At 41.4% G+C, this 23,031-nt stretch overlaps 1 long non-coding RNA gene and 1 pseudogene across 1 annotated transcript; both read left to right on the forward strand.

Moving 5' to 3' along the window:
* Positions 1–23,031, forward strand: part of LOC134462780 (von Willebrand factor A domain-containing protein 5A-like) — a 73,760-nt pseudogene that overhangs the window by 42,702 nt on the left and 8,027 nt on the right.
* On the forward strand, positions 1,244–2,106 carry LOC134463378 (uncharacterized). The gene is made up of 3 exons (XR_010037738.1): positions 1,244–1,556; positions 1,639–1,712; positions 1,961–2,106. It is a non-coding gene; the product is annotated as an uncharacterized LOC134463378 (long non-coding RNA).

Here is a 23,031-nt window from a genome sequence, read left to right on the forward strand (position 1 = left end):
GACTTCATCTCTCCCGCAATTTATATATTTTCACACTTGAGCCTTGGACAATATTAGTCTGTAAGTGACCTTTTGTGTAAGATTTATTTTGAGGTACATTTCGATCTATTTGGCTCTAGAAGTGATGATTTACTTGACTGGAAATGTTGTCTAATCTGATTCTACTTAGCTTGGTCTCGTTGTGTGTGCTGAAATTAGACCGCTGGATTGCGTGTAGTTTCATGTCATGTGGAAATATTTGAGTATGTGAAATGCATGTATTTCTATTTCGTTTTCTGTTTACAGTTTTACAGTTTTGAGAGAAGTGTATAAGAAGTACTAAGAGAAGTGACTTTGAAAGTGAATGTGGAAATGCAAGTCAAGTCAGTAAGGAAATGAAAGAAAGAAAATAAAAGGACAAAATCACACTTCAGCTTGCCTTCTCTTGAACTGTTCGCTAGCTGTTTAGTTCTGCACCAGTAACGCAGGCCGAGGGCAGCATAGACACACATGAACATTCTACAAGTATCTTTCCCTGAGCGAGTTACTTGTAGAGATGTTTGTGAATGTCAAAATAAATGTACAGACCATAGCTATATCTACATGACATTAATCTACTAATTTGCATGTTAATCTCTTATCTAGGTAAGAGACAGCTGAGTATTTTGGGTTTTTCCCCACCCACCCAAAAAAGTAAAGAGGCCACAGACAGGGGTATTAAAGCAGACAGAGGATACACCAGAGGGAGAGGATTGTGAGCATGAAGTGCAGAAGCATGAGAGAGAGGAGGACCAGCAGGAGCAGGAGGGAGAGGAGGTGTGTGAGCAGCATCTGGAGGGAGAGGAGGAGGAGCAGCAGGAGGGAGAGGAGGTGTGTGAGCAGCATCAGGGGCACGATGGAGAGGAGTGTGAGCAGCAGCAGGAGCATGAGGGAGAGGAGGAGGAGCAGCAGGAGGGAGAGGAGGAGCAGCACCTGGAGCTCATGGTATGTCAGAGCAGTGTTGCTCAACCTTTAAGTTAGAACTAGTGGTTTGGGGTGGTTGGGGGGTGGGTTGAGAGATCATGACGCTCATGAGCCTATTTGTATGTTTCGCCTTTTGATAACATGGCATGAGCAATAGCAATATAGGCTTTACGATTTATTTTGCACATTGAAGTTGCATATTGAACTGGTCCATTGATTAAATATACATTAGCCTCTTAGGTATTGTTTGTGTCAGTTGTAACCGGTGGTTATCCTGAACTTTTATTCTGACGGGGTAACGACACTCCCCTTTCCTTCAGGTGTGTAGCATAAATCATTGCGGTGGTAGCTAGTTAGCAAAGACGCCGTGTTTTTGATGCTGTCGAGTGTAGCGTGGGCACACCGCTCTCTCTGTCCCTCTGTTTGTGGTTGAGCCATCGTACAGGAAAGGTAGGCGTCCTTCTCGGTTGGCTTATTGCTCTTTTTGGTGCATTGTAATGTACTTAGTTGTTGGTTACTGACACCATTTAACTTAATTGTAGCCCTGTCCATCGGCGGCTGGCGTGGGGTCGGCTGCTGTTCTGGGATGGTGTGCTGAGCTGGGCAAACTCAAGGTAAAAGATGCGTTCTGTACGCTTCTCTCGTGTGTGCGAACGTAGTCTCTGTTGTGACTGATGTAGTGTTACTCTATCACAGTGTCGCTGGTGATGTTCTTCCACTTTGTGTCCTGTGTGGTTGGCTGCTTGCATGCCGCTTCGAGAGAACCAGAGGTAATGCCGGCATTTTCTGTAAGAGTTTCGACGCTTAGCACTTGACTTGTGTAGGGAGTTGTGTGGGGTGGGAGTGGGGGTGCTCCGCAGGTGTGATGGCGGGACTGGCAGCGTGGTGCCTTTGATATCGCGCTGTGGTGTCGTGGTTGCACCTGTGGGAGCGCCCACATTTCCACAATACGCAACTCCTGTTGAATCGAGTTATAAATGCCGTGCCTAATGGTAACTTTCTCGTTAAATGTACATAGGAGGAGATGGTGCCTTCGACTACACTGATGCAGTGTCACTAGAGAAGGGGGGCATCACTGTTCTTTTCCCAACCTTTTGTTTTGTTTTGTCCTATTGTGTGAGTGATTCATCCTGTGCAACCTTTTCACTTTGACGTCCGAGACGAAGGGGCTTGCAAGTTTCACTCTAACATCCGAGACGAAGGGGCTCGTGTAAGTTTCTACTTAGTAACCGCAAAGACGGAGCTCGTGTCTGTGATTAGGGTATGAACACCGAAGTATTACTGGGAGACGTATCTTAAATCTCAGACTCCTTTTGGAACCTATACTTGCTGTAGGGGGAGACCAAAGACGTGTGTCTAACAGGCTTGTGTGTGTGTGTGGTGGCCATTACCAATTTTGCCCTTTTGGCAGTTTGTTTCCTTTTGTTTGATTTACTAACTTTGTTTGCCGTGCAATTTTTGTTATTTGGTCTGCCCCTCGTGAACTAGCACTTTTGCACAAGTTTGTATATTGAGATGACGTGCCTATAAGTAATGTAAATGTTCATATTCTATTTTTATATTTGACTGAGCCCGTGAGGCATGTTTCATATACAGAGACTCATTGCGAAAAGAAAGAAAATAAAAAGAACTCTGAATTGTATGACAGTTGTATCTCTTGTTATTCACTAACCTGTTGCGGGGAAAGTCAAATCAAGTGTTTGATGGTTGGGTTCTCTCACCCTAACAAATGAGAGTGGCGTAGTCACTAAACATCTTAAAAATATTAAAAATATAAAAAATATTACGGTAAAGAGATAACGCAGGCCACAAGTGTTTCCCAAGCTATGTTTCACTGCACTAGTGTGTTGAGTTTTGAATCAGTTACTATGCTCATTCATCTTTTCAAAATGTTTTCTTGTCTGGTTACATATACAAATTGTACAAGGCTCATTTAGCCTTTTCAAACTGAGCATTAAATTCAGGTTTGGGCCAGTCAGCCATGTCCTCAGGTGCTCTCCCAGTTTTCTCACCTGTGCCCTCTACAGGCCGAAGGTGAGTAAACTGGGAGAGCATGTGAGGAAGTGGCTGACTGGGAGCCCAATTCAAAACCACCAATATACAAAAGGGATTGTTAGACATGGCAGGTAAATAAACTCAATGGAAAATAAAGAAATGGCTCCTACAGTGCAGACATGATTTTATGTTTGGCACCAGTAATTTTACCACTCACCTTAATGACCATAGATATGGCATCTGAATGGATGTTGATCATTCACATTCTGAAGGAATTCTTATGGAATTATAGATAACACTGATTAGGTAGTGTAATCAGTTTTCCTTGGTGTTACAAACAATTGTTATATGACTATGGGAGTTAGAACATTTTTTTTTCCCATAAATTGCTCCCCGCACCTCCGCCCCCCCTCTGGACCTATCGCCCCCCCTCTGCCACCCCAGGGCAAATTTTCTAAAACCGCCACTGATCAGGAGATTTATTTGTCACATTCACACAATTATTACAAGTAATACAGTGAAACCATGCAGTTAAATCACAGTTCTCTGCCTGTACGATGCATAGTTGTGTGTGGGTGGGGGAAGGGGTGCGGGTGGGTAGTGTGTGTGTCAGGTTAAAGGAAAAAAAGGGGGTTAAAGGAACAATAGTAGAAAGAGCATGGGGGATATGTTTGTGAAGAATATTAATCAATGTAGGATCATTCCACGCCAAATCAACAGGAGTCCGCACACTTAAGTCTCAAAAAATTCAGAAAATATTACCAAGTGTACCCATGGTACTTAAGAGAAACACTGTAAATTTATTTGAATGTAAGATGTATACTCTCCGTGTTACAGCCAATTTTACTGGGGGAGGGGGGTGCCCATTTTGTTCACACTCTTTTTTTTGTCAAAGTTCACAAGCCCGTAGCTCAATAACTAAACCATGTAGGAAGCTTAATTGGCATGCTGGTACATAGATAGGAATAGTTTGTTGCTAAGCTGTCAGTTCTGGTCTGTATGATCCTGCATCGTCAAAGCATTCCCTCAAAGAGTTTTTGACTGTGCTCTGTCAGACATATTTGTGCCCAACATAGCCTCCTGATTTTTCCCCTTGTAGAGACAAGTGGGAACACTCTCATAAAAAGCTATAAATAGAAAGGAAACCCCATCAGTGTTTGACCAGAAGACCTCACAAGTCTGACAAATCATTTTGGGTGTCATTTTCAGAGCTCCAGAACCCCTTGTGGGATTGTCCACAGATTTTTATTTTAAAAAATGTCTTCATTCTCCATGAATTCTTCTTTTTAAAAATGCCAATGAGACTTATCTTATGTGACGTTTTTTTTTTAAATTTCCAACCTGAACATGGGCAACATGCACATTGACGGCAATATGTTTTCTATGCTTTTCTTCCGCTGCCATCTGCTGGTCAAAAAAAGTAACAACATGACTCTTTGTGCCTGACCTACTGTCTCTTTTGGTGTGCGAACCTGCTCCCACATTGAACGCTCCTGAAATCATTGAAATTGAAAGGGATACCTGCACCCCTGCACAGGGACTCCTGGGTGATCATGTCTGGGCAAAATTTGCATTTGATTATTTAGTCTTTACATTAAATGTTATCGAAATCATGTTGCTCTCTTTTTGCATTTTGCCCATGTTCAGGGTGGAAATTAAAAATGAAAACATCACATAAGACAAGTCTCATTGGCATTTTTTAAAAGAAGAATTCATGGAGAATGAAGGAAAAAAAAATCTGTGGACAATCCCACAAGGTGTTCTGGTGCTCTGAAAATGACTCCCAAAATGATTTGTCAGACTTGTGAGGTCTTCTGGTCAAACACTGATGGGGTTTCCTTTCCATTTATAGATTTTTATGGGAGTGTTTCTACTTGTCTCTACAAGGGGGAAAAAATCATGAGGCTATGTTGGGCACAAATATGTCTTCTGAAGGCCTAAACAGAGCACAGCCAAAAACTCCAGTACATCATCTTTGAGGGAATGCTATGACGATGCAGGATACAGACCAAAACTGACAGTTTTGCAACAAACTATTCCTATCTATGTACCAGCATGCCAAATTTGAGCTTCCTACATGGTTTAGTTATTGAGCTACGGGCTTGTGAAGTTTGACAAAAAAAAAGTGTGAACAAAATGGGCACCCCCCTCCCCCAGTAAAATTGGCTGTAACACGGAGAGTATACATCTTACATTCAAATAAAGTAACAGTGTTTCTCTTAAGTACCATGGGTACACTCAGTAATATTTTCAGATTTTTTTGAGACCTAAGTGCGCGGGCTCCTGTTGATTTGGCGTGGAATGACCCTGTCTTACAGAAAAGTCGCACCAATGATGTCAGACCACAGGACACATTTTCCCAAAAATGGCAAAAATTAAGCGAAATTCCACGGACCACTGAGTGCTTTATTTTTTTCAATTTTGTTCCCAATTTTTCCACCCATTTTTTCAGGAATTGGAATATGTTTCCTCCTTTAAGTGTGTTACGGCCTTAAACGTCAACCCAACTACAAAACTACTATACTACGTACATGTATAAAAGATGCTTATGCAAATGATCGAAAGAGGCAGACAGACAGGCAGACAACAGATACCACAGACTTAAGTCCAAGTGGTGAGAGTAGTAGAAGTCATGTCAGTGGTAACAACAGAGGACACCATTCTGAAAAAATATGAATTACTGAGGAAATAATTATTGAAATTATTCTACATACAGTTTATTACAGGTATGGAAATCATATTGGGAATTTGACATTACATTTTACATTATTTCACAATATGTTCACGCTGTCTTTTATGATGACCACTCCTTTCCCCAGGTGATGCAGTCTCTCCGCTACGCTCTGCAGCCAACAGTGAAGGACATCTCAGTGGAATGGAACCTTCCAGATGGAATGTCAGTGACGATTTTGTCTCCTTCCCTCAAAGTGCTCTTCCATGGCCAGAGAGCACTTCTGTATGCCCAGATAAAAGGAGAGGTGAGGGGATTAGGATATTTAAAAAATATATGATTCATTAAAAGGTTTATGTATGTTACATTTCCCAAACAGCATTGTTGACCTGCCTCCCTTGGTTTGCTTATGGTTGTTGGCTTATCGACAAAGTGGGAGGAGTTCCCGTATTTGCGAAAACTCAGAAAGTACTTGCATTGCTCTTGACCTGACTAACAAGCAACCACTCCAGTGAAATCCACAAAATGATTTTACTTTATTTTATACATCTCTGTATATCCATCATCCAAATATCCAATTCGGATACCAGTCCATCGTATATTGCCAGGCCAAGGTAAGAACTCTGATTGCTGTTGTTCAGATTTATCAACAGTGTCTTTTCCTGTCTTTCATAAATAACTACTGCAGAGCAATGGACATCCTGAAGGATCCGTGACCATACAGTACAGCCTGATGGGGGAGACGGTAAAGAACAGGCTCAGCTTCAGCCTTAAACCCGCTGGAGACACCGGGTGAGGATGACCCTTTTATATATATTTTTGGAGGGGGGGGGGGGGGGGTTGCCTTTAATGGATAGGACCATGAAGATGTTGACAGGAAGTGAGTGGGCAGAGAGAGACGGGGAAGGCAAAGACATTTAGTCTTTCTCAAAACCTAGGACAGTGTCCTTCCAAGTGTATCAGCTTAATTAGTCACGCCCAGTGATACTCTTTGGTGAACTCTACAGAATATACAATTACTGGGTGTGACTAATTAAGCAATATGACACGAGTGGGAGTGAGGTTGTTCTGGGACACCCTCACGGGTGTGATTCGCCGCAGGCACGAAGCCGCAGGCTGAGTGCCGTAGGTAATTACACCCGTGAGGGTGTCCCAGAACAACCTCACGACCACAAGTGTTATATTGCTTTTATTCAATAGTTCCTTTGCTAACACAATTAGTTCACTGAAAGAAATGTTACACTATTTTAATTACTTTATTTGATTGTTTATTTGCTTGCTCCTCTGCTCCGGAAAATTGTTCCAGTTATTGTCTTTGGTTGCTGCGCAACGCGCACCACGTTGGTTACGGTTACTTTGTATCTTTGGTCGCGGAGTGATTATTAGATGTGAAGAGTCATTCATAGAGTGTTGGAGGATACCCTCACTTCTAGTGACGTGTAGAACGCCTCTTGTCCAATCACAATTTGTNAAATAATTCGACCGGANCTAACTACTGTATAATAAAGAGTATCCAATCACTGGCCGTGACTAATTAGGCTGATACACTTGGAAGGACACTGGCCTAGGTTTTGAGAAAGACCCATTGCATCTCTGTCTTTGGGGAAGGGTTGGCAAAGGACCTGGGCTGGAAATTAACCCTGGTCAGCCAAATAGCAGACGAGTGCCCTACAGCGCCACGGTAGGATCGGATGACAAAACTGTTGTGAAATGCCCCCATTCACACCTCCAAGCTTGCACTATTGTATCTGAATGAGCCTTAAAAATACTGAAATTGTAAAGAACAACAGAACTGTTCAGAAAGACGCTTTTGCACACTGCTGTAGACAGGATAGGTGTGATGTGTGTAGGATATTATTCCAGTGAGATTGTCATTCAAGTGTAAAAAAGATACCGCACACTGTCCTTTCCACCAGCTAACTTTATTATGTTTCAGTCATCCAACCTTCTTCAGGTTAAGTTACAAACACAATTCAAATGCAAATTTTCAAATTTCAACAAAGTCAAATATTCAGTATGAAATTAGTGTTCTTTCAGCATTTCACCTCCCTTAAACATTCACCCAGTGTTGCAAAGATGTGCTGTTCTTCCTTAAATTAAGTTAATGGTCACTGCACATAAGAGTTTTACTGTTTTCCCTCATAATAATGATACACATTTTCTTGAGTATGTTCACTATTGCTGACTTCAATTGACACAAGTGAGCTCATCTTCAGAAAATGAATCTGTTTAATTTTTACCCCCATTTCAATCAATCTGGCAGTTCCCTGCCTTTTGGCCCCAATTTCAACTGACGTTAGAATGGCTTTGACTGTGAATACAAAAAGAAAAAAAGCCATATTTGCCGTAGATAAAAGGACGCTAGTTGTTGGAGCCATATTCCTGATTTCTATCCATTTGCTTTAGGTTTTATTGAAAACTATAAATGATAGACTTTTCAGTTGGTTAAATACTTACCTGCTACCTGTTTGTGTTATATTCTTACATTTTTATGTTTATCTACTTGTGTCACATACTTACCTCTGCTTTTATGTATACTTACCTGGACCTAATCACCCTCTGTCTTTCCAACGCACCTGTGATGTGAGTTTGGTACTGTGAACCCCTCCCTCCGACGCGCATTGGTGGCGCGACTCACAGATTAGTTAATTAGGATACTCACAGGTGCCTGGCAGACAGAGCGTGGAGAGGAAACAGTTTTAGAACGCATAGCGTGTAGGCCTACTCTAAGTTTATAGCCTTTGTTTTTTTTTATTTACTGAATTAATGGAAAGTCAACCGGACTGTTGAAAATAAATATCAAGACCATCTCATTTTATTTCACTCTCCGTGCGTGCTTATTATGGAATGCGCGTCAAAGCAACCTCACACTCTGCCTCACAAGGCCAGAAAAGTTTGGTAGGAAATGGCCTTTACACTAGTTGTGACACAGGTGTCTAGAGTTCGGCTTTTATTTATTAAAATGTAAATCAGACCAGGTTACTAAAAGAGGCATGCAGAGCCGCAGCTAGACAGAAACAGAGTACACAGAGTGCTTAGAGCACCAGCCTTTACTAGGGGCACTGACCACTTTGACCCCAAAATTGGCCTCTTAAATTGAGATTGACTAACAAACGTGGAAAAATAGGCTACTGAATTACATTAGAAAGCGTATTTTTTATTAGTTAGGTCATCATTATTATTGTTATTATTATTATTATTATTATTATTATTTAGGCTAATTATGAGGGGGGCCTCCTGACCAGTTATGCTTAGAGGGCCTCCAAAACCTTAGCAGCGTCCCTGGAGGCAGGCTACTATAAGGGCAAATTATAGCGGAATATAGCGGAAATTGAAGGGGGGCTGTTCTTCTTCTTCACTGTAGAGAGACTCTCCATAAGCTGGGGGCTCGGGCCCTGATCCGCTTCCTGGAGATGGAGGAGAGGGATGTGGGGTCATCAGGCTCCCAGAATGCACCTGTCAGAGAGCGGCTGCTGCAGCTGAGCCTGCAGTCTGGCGTCAGCTGTTCACATACAGCCTTCATCGCCGTCCACAAGGCCACTGGGCAGGCGGTGCAGGGCCCACTGCTCCGTAGAACAGTACCAACACCAGGACTGAGTAGGTCCTCACCTATGACTGTCTTCATGTTTTGTCTTTTTTGTGTTTATCGAATGCTTTCAATGCACACTAGCCTGTCGAACTGTTTTATGTTTGCAGGCCAAGACACTTACACCATAGCACGCAAGGGCACTGGTCTGGGCAGGCTGTGCATGGCTCACTGCCCTATAGAATCGTACCAAATAGTACAGGGGTTATAGACAAAATAATGGAAACACCTGTCATTTTAGTGTGGGAAGTTTCATGGCTCAAATAGACCAGCCTGTTGGTCAATCTTCATTATTGTTGCACATTGCACCAGTGAAGTGAAGTGTGAAGGTTCAATTAGCAGGGTAAGAAAACAGCTTCCTCTTGCGTCCACAGTTAATCCTGTTGGATGTGGTTCATCCTTCTTGGTGGCATGCAGACATTCCCTTGGATACCGTGGCTCTGATATATCACAAAGACTTGCTGTCTTGGTCAAATATGCAACAGTGAGCCTACACGCACACCAAGAAATTCTCCTTTTGAACTCCATAATGTTGTGTGCATTGCAAAATGTTCAGCAAAACTGTTCCTCAAAACCTTTACCCTGCTAATTGAACCTTCACACCTCACTTTACTGGTCCAATTTGCAATTAATGAAGATTGGCCAACAGGCTGGTCCACTTGAGCCATGGAACTTCGCACTCTAAAATGACAGGTGTTTCCATTATTTTGTCTAACCCCTGTAGGACCCACTTGGCCTGTGAAAGTGTACCGTGATGAGCTAATTATTAGGCTGTCATCTTGTCTTTTTGAGCCAAAGTAATTTAGTGCCCAATAACCTGCCAATGGCTATGTTTACATTATGTTTTTATTTCCGAACTAATAATGCAGAATTAAATAATTCCATCAAGTTCACATAAATTTGATTTAAATATATTGATTGTGATATTGATTATATTGATTAAATTGATTGGATTTAATTTTGCGTTATGCTTGCATTGTAGGTCTTTCGTGTATGTTTTCAGGACTTAACACTTTGAACACTTATACAGCTTTGGGCTCCTGTGGGAGGAGGGCCCAAAATTCACCACCATGCACATATTCCCGTACTCGTAAGTACTTATGCAAACTAACCCGAACACAGTATTTTAGACCCTGTTGGATGAAGAGTTGATACTTTGTGGGCAGCCGTGGCATAGTGGTTTACCCTAGTTAGGGAGGTGGACTTAAGATCAGAGGGTTGCAAGTTCAAAGCCCACCCATACCCATCCTCCCTACCCCCCCATCCATGGCTGAAGTGCCCTTGAGCAAGGCACCTAACCCCACATTGCTCCATGGACTATGAATCAAACAGAAAGGGTGCACCTTGCATCCATGCTTTTTTTTAACAACAACAACAACAACAAAAAAACAGTTCAATGCAAAGTGTGCTCCTTTCTATTTCATTTGAAGTGTTTTATGTGGACTAGCACACTCAAAATGAATCGAGAAACTCTGAGTGAAGCCTCACCTGCTACAATTGACTTGCAGGGACTGTACGTATATCCAGGGCTCGAGTGGTAGGGGGCGGCGGGTGCCATCCCCCCAACAATGGAATGAATTCATGTTTACAAGTGACAGTTGACTTTCATGTCAATAAGCTGTTCATTTGAATGAAAATGTTTCCTCTACTTCCACTTTTATTTTAAAGGGACACTGTGTGAGATTTTTAGTTGTTTATTTATAGAATTTATGCTGCCCATTCCCAAATGTTACCTTTTTCAAGAATATTTACCACCACCATCAAATTGTATGTATTCGTTATGACAGAGAAAATTGAACTTTTCATACATGGAAAGGAGGATCTTCTCCATGTCCGCCATTTTGAATTTCCAGAAATTGACATTTTTAGCCGCAAAAATGACTGTACTTGGACCATACTAGAAAATATTTGTTTATTACTTAGAAAACTTTCATGTAAAGATCAAATTTGGCAATTGGCAGCCCAGTTTCAATGAGCAGCATAGTTGCAGTACCCTTTTTGACCATTTCCTGCACAGTGTCCCTTTAATGCGTCTTATAACATGATGCAATATGTCCACCTCAATCCACCTCTTCCATTATGAGACAAATTTACACACATAAGTCTGAATGTGCCTAAATATAATATGCACATCTACATTTTGTGCATTAGGAATTCATTGTTTGCCGATTTTATTGCGGCGCTTACATTATATCTTTGAATGGTGGAAAGGTGAAACGTGGATCAAAACAGTTTATGTTATTGTGAGGAATTTTAACTCATTCCCAACCATTAGGCCTATCAACCTCCTCCTCTCCAGTGATTTGGCAGGACACACAATATCATGCACTGCATGGCACTTTTGCAATGATCAGTCCTATCTAATTCAGATGTCACATGGTTACATAAAATGCCCCACATTATCAAATCTCTATATTGAGTCAGGCCCACATACCCCTTCCTATCCTCCTGCCAGTCACCGAAGTGGGATGCGGTATTGGACAGGGCTTTAGTCCCACTACTCCTGTATCTGCCACTTATACATGGGTTCTCATTGTTTATCAACACAATGTTATGAAGAGGGGCAAGACACTGGCAGCCAACCACGTGAGCTAATTTTTTTGACAGACAGCGGTTTCCAACAATCAGAGGCTGAGTTGTGCGCGGCTAGGTTCGCAGTCAGGTTATAAACAAAATTTAGAACCCATGTATTCTCAAGGCACACAAAGACATCACAACTTGTGCTTGCCTCATCCAACACTGCATCTGCAAGAAGTGGCAGGAAGCGGGAAGGAAATGGTCGGAAAAATCAGGATAGTTGAACAAACATGTCTGACGTCTATCTTTGACGATGTAGGACCGTTTAACAGACATGTCTGATTTTATCCTACCATAGGATAAAATTACAACGTAGGACCGTTTTTCAGAACACCGGCCAAATCCTACCGGCAACATTGCTCCACAGAAAACTGGTATCAGAAGTAGTGTGGAGTCAAGTCTCTTGGCGGAAGTACGTAGGATGAAGGGCTTGACACTAACATTTTTGCTTGCCTGCTATGTGGCTAGTGGTTTTCCTGAGTCACTAGCCAAACAGCTATGCTACTAGCCACAAATGTGAAATTATTTTTATCATGACGCTGTTCATCTAACCTCAGAAGATGAGGTGTTAAAGCAATCAGATTAATGCATAGCTTTCTACATGGAAATACATCAAACAAATAGAAATTGAGTAACTGAGCTTTTTCTGTGAACTTAAATACAAACAATTGATACACAAGGCGTAAAATGCAGTATATGCTATTCTGATATGTCACCATTGAATAAGCTACCTGCCAAATTGACTAGTGGCACTGTAATTGTTACTAGCCACAGCCAAGTTTTACCAGCATTTGGCTGGTTGGCAGGTGCCAGTCTCAAGCCCTGGTAGGATGGTTAATAAAGGCTAATAAAAATGGCACCCTCCTGTCTTTCTCACAGCACATGAACACAATATTCAAAAAAGGACATTCCAAGTCAGCAAGGACATTCAGATTTTTGATACCTCCTCCTCGTATAACTTAACCCATTGTGTCCTGGAGACACATATACAGGTTTTTCAGGATCTTGAGATTTTAGCTGTTTTATTAACTATGTGGGTATGTTACAGCTGAATGAACACATTACAATGCAAGGGGAGGGTATTGGCTTTTAAATGTAACTCATTTCATGTTTGTATGTGCTTCGGAGGCTGAGCTATTGCGGATTTAATAGGAAGAGGGCACCCTTTCCCAAAAAGGGCTTAGGACAAAATGGGTTAATTAGCAGTCCATTTTTGAATATTGTGTTCATGTGCTGTGAGAAAGACAGGGAGGTGCCCATTTCTGTGCCTAGGCACCTTAAAACTACCACTTGCTCTTCTGCCTGCCCTTGGCTCTCTCTCTCCAGCTGAGCACCGTTATTGATACACTGCAGATGTACATTCCAGTATATTTTAACTAGGCCAATTTAAAGTCTATACTTGCACAATTCTACCAACAGAAGATAACAGACAGACTCTCTTTTCCTCCTGCTCCCCTGTTCAGCAGGGCTGGATCCCCACATGGCTGCATGCTGAGCCCCCCATCTAAAGTCTATCCATCCAAGACTGCAGTATGGCCAGCAAAAGGGACTGAAGGTTTCAGCCTGGTGTACAGAGACAGAGACAAATTTCTCTAGCTCTGAATGAAAAGAAAACCAAAGAGATCATTGCTGCCTTCAGGAGGCACACCTATAGCGAGAATAGACCTAGCCCTCTCTGAACCTCCCACTGTCTCAACAGAGCTAAAACATTGTCTTGGACATTATCCTGGTTCTGAGTTCTTGGGTCTCTACAGATGTATCATTGGCACTACAGATGTATCATCAAAGTAAGGACCAAAGACTAAAACCACATTTCACACACATGGACTGTCTGACTGTTCATTACAATCTCTTGTTCCCCTGATCTCCTTCCATCCTCCGGTGTTGAGTTTAATTCTTGCCGTACTACAGATCAAAGGCCAGCCTTGTAATTAATGGTTATAATTGTCACAGAGTGGCCATCTCAGCTGAAATATGTACATTAAGCAAGACAATCTATGCAATAACTGGATGACTGATGTGCAATACCAGCCTGAGTATGTCCTTTGTGTATCTATTCACACACACACACACACACACACACACACACACACACACACACACACACACACACACACACACACACACACACACACACACACACACACACACACACACACACACACACACACAATGCCACTCCCTCATCTGTTCACTCTATTCTATTCTATTCTATTCTATTCTATTCTATTCTATTCTATTCTATATATTATTCACATCAGTCTGCCTCTTGATCCCCTTTATAGGCCTAGATATACAGTGATCTGAGCACAGCAATTAAACCGGAAAGCATGAAGTAATTCCCATTGTACAAAGGATAATATTAGAAAATATTTGATTTAGGGACATTCAGACTCTTGTGTGCATTTATTTTTTATGGGCGAAGAGGTGTGGAAACATTGTGGGGTGGTTTGAGGTGGAAACATTTTTCATGGTATAATGCATTAAAAGTGTAATTGAAATAGGGAAAGATTTAAATACAAATGGTCAATTTATGGAAAAGAAAATCTCCTGTGGCAAACATGAATTCAGTCTACACTGAGCAGAGCAAGGCCCGATTATTAGTAATCTCTAAGTCCTGTTTCTTTTATTATTGGTTCTCTTGTGCAGGGCAGCAGTAAAAATAGAAAATGGATCTCCTCCTAGGCCTTTCGAGATAGAGACACCGTTCAAACACTAAAACGACCGGCTCGGCTTGGAGATCGCGTATACTAATAGGCTTTTTCGTGTCTCTTGTCGTTTTCCCGTTTTTGGCGATTTTGTGAAAGCTTGGGTCCCCATTGAAAACAATGGTGGAACCTTCATGAACCAAGGTTCCGCCACTCTAGAGATTAGAGTGTAGGAGGCTTTTTCGGTCATAAAACATCAACACTTTCACCTAGAAGTTTAGTTGACGCGTTGTTAGCGAGCTCTATGGGATGTCTCCAAATTGTCAAAGTTTCATCTCCCAACTCCCAATACTTTTTAAATGGCAGGTTTGTAAAAAAAAAAAAACAGGCCTGGTTCTATGGGGAATCCCAGTCTTTCCAAAAATGCATTTTTCAAGAGATCAGCGCATGTCCCACACGGAGGTCCATTTGTGCCTGAACCATTTACATTACATTACATTATATTGCATTTGGCAGACGCTTTATAACCAAAGCGACTTTCAAAAGAGGACATATTCAAGCCAACATCACAAGCAAATACAATGTGCACAGGAGATATACAGAACAATAAGTGCAGTTGCAGAGGGGTTAGTTTTTTGGGTTTTTTTTTAAATAAAGAGTAAATAACGAGTACACACACACACAAACTAACTAAACTAAACATCATGTCAGGAGTCTGCCCTGGGGCAAGGCCAGTTCAAGCATTAGTCTAGTAGATTCTCTCGAAAGAGGAAGGTCTTCAGTTGTTTCTTGAAGGCTGCAAGAGATGTGCTTAGTCTTGCTGCCTCTGGGAGACCGTTCCACCACTTGGGTACCACAACGGAGAACAATCTTGACTGGGAGTACCTAGAGCGACTGGATGGCAGAGCCAGACGGCTTGTGCTGGATGAGCGCAGTTCTCTTCCGGTAACATAGGGCGTTAGTAGGTCCTTCAGATACGCTGGGGCCGTTCCTGTGATGGTTTTGTAGGCAAGGGTCAATGCCTTGTGCTTGATCCGGGCGGCAATCGGTAACCAGTGCAACTCAATAAATAGAGGAGTAACATGGGTCCTTTTGGGTTGATTGAATATCAACCGTGCCGCCGCATTCTGGATCATCTGCAGAGGTTTTAGCGCACAAGCAGGTAGGCCTGTCATGAGCGAGTTGCAGTAGTCAACGCGGGACAGGACAGTGGCCTGCACCAGTCGTTGTGTAGAATATTGTGTCAGCACAGGTCTGATATTCCGTACGTTGGACATCTGGAATCGACAGGTCCGGGTGACTGAGTCGATGTATTTGGAGCATGACAGCTCATCATCAATCATGACGCCAAGGTTTTTGGCGACTTTGTTTGGGGTCACGATGGTGGAGCCTATCTTGAGGTTGATGTTGTGACTGAGCGACTCTTTAGCTGGGATCACCAGGAGCTCTGTCTTGGCCAGGTTCAGCTGTAGGTGGTGGTCCTTCATCCATCTTGACAAATCGGTGAGGCAGGCAGAGATGCGTTCCGAAACCGTGGTGTCATCTGGACGGAACGACAGGTACATCTGGGTGTCATCAGCATAGCAGTGGTAGGAGAACCCATGTGTTTGAATGACACGTCCCAGGGAGGAGGTGTATATTGCAAACAGAAGGGGTCCCAGCACTGATCCTTGGGGTACGCCTGTGGAGAGGGTGTGAGTCGTAGACAGTTTCCCTTGCCATGACACACTGAAGGTGCGTCCAGAGAGGTAGGAGTTGAACCATGAGTGGACAACGCCTGTGATTCCCATGGCTGTGAGTATCCTCAGGAGGATCTTGTGGTTGACTGTGTCAAAGGCTGCAGACAGGTCTAGTAGGATGAGGACCGAGGATAGTCCTTCCGTTCTTGCAGTCCTTAGAGCTTCAGTCACTGAGAGTAACGCAGTTTCAGTTGAATGTCCGCTTCTGAAACCAGATTGTTTTGGGTCCAGTAATCCGTTCTGGTTTAGGAAGTTGGTGACCTGCTTTGCAACTGCCCTTTCTAGCGTCTTGGATAGGAAGGGAAGCAGTGAGACAGGTCTGTAGTTTTCGACATGAGCAGGGTTCAGTGTAGGCTTCTTCAGTAGTGGTGTCACCCTTGCTTGTTTGAAGGCGGAGGGGACAGTGCCGGAGGAGAGTGAGGAGTTCATGATGGATGTGATTGCTGGGACCACTGTTTGGGCAATGTCTTGAAGAAGGTTCGTGGGCACTGGGTCCAGTAAGCAGGTAGTGGGACGGCTTCTTGTGATGAGTTTGGAAACGTCTTCTTCAGAGAGCAGAGTGAATTCTTTAAGTGTTGCAGGAGTCGGCGTGTTTCCCACGGGGGTGTCTTCTGGGCGGGAGGTCGGCTCACAGAATTGCTTGCTAATATTTGCCATTTAAGCTATAAACTTCATTCAAAGACTGTTAGAGAGATCACAAGCATGACTCCGATCTGTGAAAAGGACACGTGCCAACTCCTTTTAGTTTTTTACAACGATGTTGTAAAGACAAAAAACTCATTCTCATTCTCTCCCCTGTTAACAGCACAATACTAACTGTCATTCAGAACAGGTGCAGTCAATGAAGGGTTCCATTTCAACTGTCACTGTCTCAAGATTCTATTCTTAACGAGCAGGTGCGAGCAACCATTCTAGAAGTCTATTGTTCAGCTCTGCAATGCAATGTAATATAGTCTTGCTGGACTGTGCATAACAGGTAGCTGCTTGGCTTAATGGGAATGCATGCTGATGGATTAGAGATATGGAGGTTGAGGGTTCGAACCCCACCCATGCCATGTTGATTTTCAAAATTATATCATATGCAGTGTTCCTTAGCCAAGTTAAAATACCATGTATGTCATTTATTATCAATGACAAATGTGCTGGATTACAGATATGGAGGTTGGGGGTTCGAACCCCAGTCGAAGCCATGTTGATTTTCAAAATTATATCATATGCAGCGTTCCTTGGCCAACTTAAAATGCCATGTATGTCATTTAGTATGAATGGCAAATGTGCTGAATTAGGGATATGGAGGTTGGGGGTTCGAACCCCAGTCGAAGCCATGTTGATTTTCAAAATTATATCATATGCAGTGTTCCTTGGCCAACTTAAAATGCCATGTATGTCATTTAGTATGCATGGCAAATGTGCTGAATTACAGATATGGAGGTTGGGGGTTCGAATCCCAGTCGAAGCCATGTTGATTTTCAAAATTATATCATATGCAGTGTTCCTTGGCCAACTTAAAATGCCATGTTGTCATTTAGTATGAATGGCAAATGTGCTGAATTAGGGATATGGAGGTTGGGGGTTCGAACCCCAGTCGAAGCCATGTTGATTTTCATAATGATATCATATGCTGTGTTCCTTAGCCAACTTCAAATATCATGTATTGTATGTCATTTAATGTCAATGGCAAAGAGGCTGGATTACAGATATGGAGGTTGTGAGTTCGAATCCCGCTTGAAGCCATGTTGATTTTCAAAATTATATCATATGCAGTGTTCCTTAGCCAACTTAAAATACCATGTATGTCATTTATTATATCCCCAAAACGCAGAGCTACAACACTTTCAAGATGGCTGAATCCAAGATGGCTGAATTGTTTGGCCCATAACTTCTGACTGGGTGGATGGAGTTTTTCCAAGATTTCTTTTAGCTTTGTTTTCTCAATAGTACTTTGTTTCATCTCTGCCCCAAAAAGGCAAGCCCGCTTCCAGCATTTTCTGTGAGAATGCATTTCTAGTTTCCATTGATATCTATCTGAAATCTGAGTATGGAAATGAATTCTCCATGTATGAAAACCATTAGCTACTGTACATAATGTACTTAAGAGTTTACCTTGTTAAATCAAAGACATGTACCCTGCAGTCTGGTGACGGCGGCCATATTGGATTCCTTCATTTTGATGTACTATTGGAATTAAAGGCATTAAGCACCCTTCAAACCCCCTGAAAATGTTGTATATGAACATGAACACTATCAAAGACATTACAGCTCCAGGCCACTTTATTAGAATAGCATGAAAAAGTATATTTATTTCCATAATTCCATCAATAATGTTAAACTGTCATGGATTATAGATTCATGGGCCAGGTTTTTGTTAACTATTCCAATCATTAAATTGTTTGTTTTTACATATTTTGGTCTTCCAGCTCAAAAAACCCATGAATTGGGGAATTCGCATCATTAGAATATTGTAATAAAATCACAATTTTCTTCATCAAAATTTGTTTCACATCAGTGCACATCAAATCAGTTGAAATGTGGTACTTTCTACACAACATGCAATGCTCAATACTTGGTTAGGACTCTCTCTGTCTTAATATTATTAATAATAATGGCCATGATGCGTTTAACATTGAAGTCAATGGCAGAAACAGTGCATGGGAGTAATGGAAGGCCAGATATCCTTGATGCTTTGCCGTCAGCTGTTTTTGTATAGCTGACCTGGTGTCCCACACTTCACTCTTCAATATACCCGTAGATTTCCATGCCACGTTTTGTCGCTAACTCACCGGTTTAATTCTAAATCACCAGAAATGAAACCCCATTGAAAATGAATGGGGTTTTATTTCTGGTGAGTTAGAATTAAACTGGTGAGTTAACACCAAAACGTAGCATGGGTATCTATGGGTATATTGAAGAGTGAAGTGTGGGACACCAGGTCAACAAACAAGAACAGCTGACAGCAAAGCATCAAGGATATCTGGCCTTCCATTACTCCCATGCACTGTTTCTGCCATTGACTTCAATGTTAAACGCATCATGGCCGTTATTAAGAGAGAGTCCTAACCAAGTATTGATCATTAGCATGTTACTGTATGTAGGAAGTACATTTCAACTGATTTGATGTGCACTGATGTAAAACGAATTTTGATGAAGAAAATTGTGATTTTATTACAATATTCTAATGATGCGAATTTCCCTTCATGGGTTTTTTGAGCTGGAAGGCCAATTTATGTAAAAAGAAAAACTTGAATGATTGGAATAGTTAAACAACTGGGCCATGCATCTACAATCCATGACAGTTTAACATTATTGATGGAATTATGGAAATAAATCAACTTTTTCATGCTATTCTAATAAAGTGGCCTGGAGCTGTATGTCCTTAAAACAAAAATATGGGCAGTGAGAAGTGCAGTATTTTGGGGTCAAAAATCAATGTGTTTTTGTGGTGTCGTCCCATGTTCTACTGCACATAACTAAAGAATGGAAAAAGGTAGACAGAAACTTCTTTTTTCAGGTGAAAGTAGACAGTTCAGTGCAATTTTCCATAGCATTTGTGTTCACAGAGACAAAGAGCCTTTTTTCTGTGGATCTTGAAAGATTAGTAAAAATGTTAAAAATCTCTGCTTTTAAAATGGCGGCCAGCCATTGACATAAGCATTTTATTCCAATCTGATCTTAAATCTGATGACATAATGGCTTTCCCCCTTGTTTACCACCACACATGCTTGACACCATCTAAGCAAATTTGTTTATCTTGGTCTCTTCAGATCACACAACATGGTTCCAGTGATCCATATCCTTGGTCTGTTCATCTCTCTTGAGACCAAGATAAACAAATTTGCTTTAGATGGTGTCAAGCATGTGTGGTGGTAAACAAGTGAGTTTTACAAAAAAGGTGTATCCTCTCAATAGCCAAGCATGGTAGTGGGACAGACATGGTTTGGGGATGCATGAATGCTGTCAACATTGGCAATATGAATTACACCTAAAAGAAACATGCATGTCAATATGCACTGACTAGTGAAGCAGATCATGATATTCTCCATAGGATTGCATTCAAATCTCACACCAATCTATTTAAGCCAGATGCAGACTCAAAATTTAAAAGTTCAATGCAAAGAAAGGTTGAAACGCACACTGATGACCTCCCTTGTCATCCCTTTTCATTTCGATTCATTTCGAGACGATTCGAGCCAACACAGCCCCTTCTGTACCGGATTTTAATCTGGGGTGTAAGTTTACTCACTTTTGTGAGTACATGTTCAAACATCAATGGCTGTATTTAGTTTTTTTTCTGAGTGAACAAAAAATGTAAGCGGTTAAATATGTTGTTAAAAGGTCACTAATCATTGTGTCAAAGTTACATTTCTGTAATGCTGTCCTATGAAAAGATATACTCAAAAATCAGCAAAACTGTGAGGGGTGTATTCACTTTCGTGATATACTGTATAGTGTATAGTGGCAATAAAGCACTACCACTACTACTACTACTACCACTACTACTAATACTACTACTACCACTACTACTACTACTACTACTACTACATTTACTACTACTAATAGGCCTACTTCTTATACGCATGCCGGTAGAGTTTAAAAAAACCTGACAAAAAAGTGTCTCAGAACAAACACACCAGCCACAGTGACTACCGAGCAAAAGAAAAGTAAATATCAAGTCGTCCTGAATACAATGTGTTGAGTTTTACCTTTTATATCTGCCTCTGTTCTCCCCCATTCTATAGCACTGCTTAACCAAAAGGGAGAAAAGTAGCCCACACCCATCTACATGGATAGCATACTCCTTTTTTAATACCACTCTGGAAGATTTTTATTAACTTAATTAATTTATTGTATTGTATTATGCTGTCCTAACAGCTTATGGACCTAGATGATCAAACTCTATAGGCCATGTGTGTTTTATGTTTTTAATGTGCATTTAGGCATATACAGTGCCCTCCATAATTATTGGCACCCCTGGTTGAGATGTGTTAAAAGCCTTAAAATAAATTCAGTGTTTATTGCAGAAGAATACTGTCACACTGAAAATTGTAGGAAAATGTAGCCTTCAACTCAAATGAATTGTAAGAAAATAAAAAAATCCCTGACTAAAAAATAATTATTTTTCATTAAATCACCTGTTCCACAATTATTGGCACCCTTAACAATTCCCAGGAAATAAATATAATTGAAGCATTTCTGTCATTTCTACAGTAGTTTACAAAGTTTACCAGAGTATGTAGGAACATTTAATTAGTAATTCATCACTTCCTGTTTCCCTGGGGTATAAATATGACGTGACACCGAGGCCATTTCTCTTATCCACTCTTAAACATGGGAAAGACAAAGGAACACAGCATACAAGTGAGGCAGATGTGCGTCGACCTTCACAGGTCAGGCAGAGGCTACAAGAAGATTGCCACTCAACTGCAGCTGCCCATATCCACTGTGAGAGGAATAATTAAGAAGTTCAAAACAACTGGAACAGTGGTAAACAAGCCTGGACGAGGACCCAAGTTTATTTTGCCACCACGCACAGTGAGGAGGATGGTAAGAGAAATCAAAAGATCTCCAAAGCTCACTGTTACAGAATTACAATAAATGGTAGCATCCTGGGGTCACAAAGTCTCCAAATCAACCATCAGGCACTGTCTACACGCCAACAAGCTGTTTGGGAGGCATGCACGGAGAAAACCTTTCCTCACTCACAATCATAAACGCAAGCGTCTGGAGTTCGCCAAGCGGTATTGGGGCTTCAACTGGGACCGTGTGCTTTGGTCAGATGAGACCAAGATTGAGCTTTTTGGCAACAAACACTCTAAGTTGGTCTGGCGTACCACGAAAGATGCGCATGCTGAAAAGAACCTCATACCCACTGTGAAGTATGGGGGTGGGTCAGTGATGCTGTGGGGCTGTTTCGCTTCCAAAGGCCCTGGGAACCTTGTTAGGGTGCATGGCATCATGAATGCTTCGAAATACCAGGACATTTTAAATCAAAATCTGTTGCCCTCTGCCCGAAAGCTGAAGCTGGGTCGTCACTGGGTCTTTCAGCAAGACAATGACCCTAAACATATGGCCAAATCTACACAGAAATGGTTCACCAGACACAAAATCAAGCTCCTCCCATGGCCATCTCAGTCCCCTGACCTCAACCCCATTGAGAACCTGTGGGGTGAGCTGAAGAGGAGAGTACAGAGGAGAGGACCCAGGTCTCTGGATGATTTAGAGAGATTCTGCAAAGAGGAATGGCTGAAGATCCCTCTTTCTGTCTTTTCCCATCTTGTGAAACATTAGGTGCTGTTTTGTTGGCAAAAGGGGGTTGTACAAAATATTAACACCAGGGGTGCTAATAATTGTGACACACATTATTTGATGTCAAATAATTATTTCTTTATGTGGGATTTTTTCCCCACTGAATAAATGCACTTGTATTGAAGGTTGGATTTTTCTCTTTTTTTCAATTAAGGTCCCATATTATTTAGAAAAAAAATAAAATAATTGGAAGCTAAAAAACACATCTCAACCAGGGGTGCCAATAATTATGGAGGGCACTGTATGTGGATTGTGGAGAAGAGTCGTGCAAGAAAAAATTCTGTGCAAACAGACAATAATGAGTAACACTAATGAGTAACACTTTATAATAATGTCTGCTAATAAAGACTGAGTACATAATAACCTAATGATGAACCAAACACTAACGTTTTTATTATGATCTAAATTTTATTAATGCTTTATATTAAATGTCTACAAAATAATATGTTCAAGATTTTACAAACATTTTAACAGAGTAGCCTATGTTTATTGATTTACAAACAATTTGTGTAAATGTTTGATGAATATAGAACATTTCCCAGTAATTTGAAAAACATTTCTTAATGTTTT

This window comes from Engraulis encrasicolus, chromosome 14 (genome assembly GCF_034702125.1).
Source record: "Engraulis encrasicolus isolate BLACKSEA-1 chromosome 14, IST_EnEncr_1.0, whole genome shotgun sequence".
NCBI lineage: Eukaryota > Metazoa > Chordata > Actinopteri > Clupeiformes > Engraulidae > Engraulis > Engraulis encrasicolus.